Source organism: Nanorana parkeri, unplaced genomic scaffold, assembly GCF_000935625.1.
Source record: "Nanorana parkeri isolate BGI_ZX_2015 unplaced genomic scaffold, ASM93562v1 scaffold3879, whole genome shotgun sequence".
NCBI lineage: Eukaryota > Metazoa > Chordata > Amphibia > Anura > Dicroglossidae > Nanorana > Nanorana parkeri.
Genome location: NW_017310146.1, coordinates 28,459 through 29,206, shown reverse-complemented (window position 1 = coordinate 29,206; position 748 = coordinate 28,459).

Sequence of the window (748 nt, the reverse complement as noted above, 5' to 3'; positions counted from 1 at the left end):
CCCCCCCGGCCGCACGCATGCCCGCCCACCTGTTTGTGGCTCCCTGGACGGCAGAGCACAGCTGCAGCCAGGTAAGACATCCCCCGAAAATAAGACCTAGTGTCTTATTTCGTGCAAAAAAAAAAATAAGACACTGTCTTATTTTCGGGGAAACACGGTATAATAAATAAATAACAGATCCCCAGCAGGAGAGGAAGTCGGAGCTCTGACTTGCAGTACTTCTTTTTTACCACCAGATGTCCTCAGTCGTCCACCATGAATCACTGCTCTTCATTCATTCCGGTGGACTGAGGACATCTTGTGGTGGAAAAGATGTACTGCGGGGGACAACTCCAGAAGACTGAGGAGACATTGTGAGTGTCGGGTTTCGTGGCTCCACCCCCTGTGGGGGTATCAGCACAGTATAATGATACAGAGAGGGGTGCTGATATCATCTTTTCTATACATCATTCTGAGGAACTCTGGGGTTCACCTTCTTTCTATACCTCTGAGGGGTCTTTGTAGATGGATCTGGGGTCCTCGGGTGCAATGCTGATGGCGGTCTCTTGTCTCTGTTTGCTCTATAGAGAGATTGTGGGCGGAGCCGGGAGCTGCGTCAAGCTTGGACAACGTCTGCAGATGGAGAATTGTTACAGCGAGCTGCGGTGGATCTGCGAGTTGGACGCGGCGGGGACGCGGTGATGAATTCTGCGTCGGCTGACCACAAACTCAGACACGGGAAGGACACAAAGATTTTTTTTATTGAGCC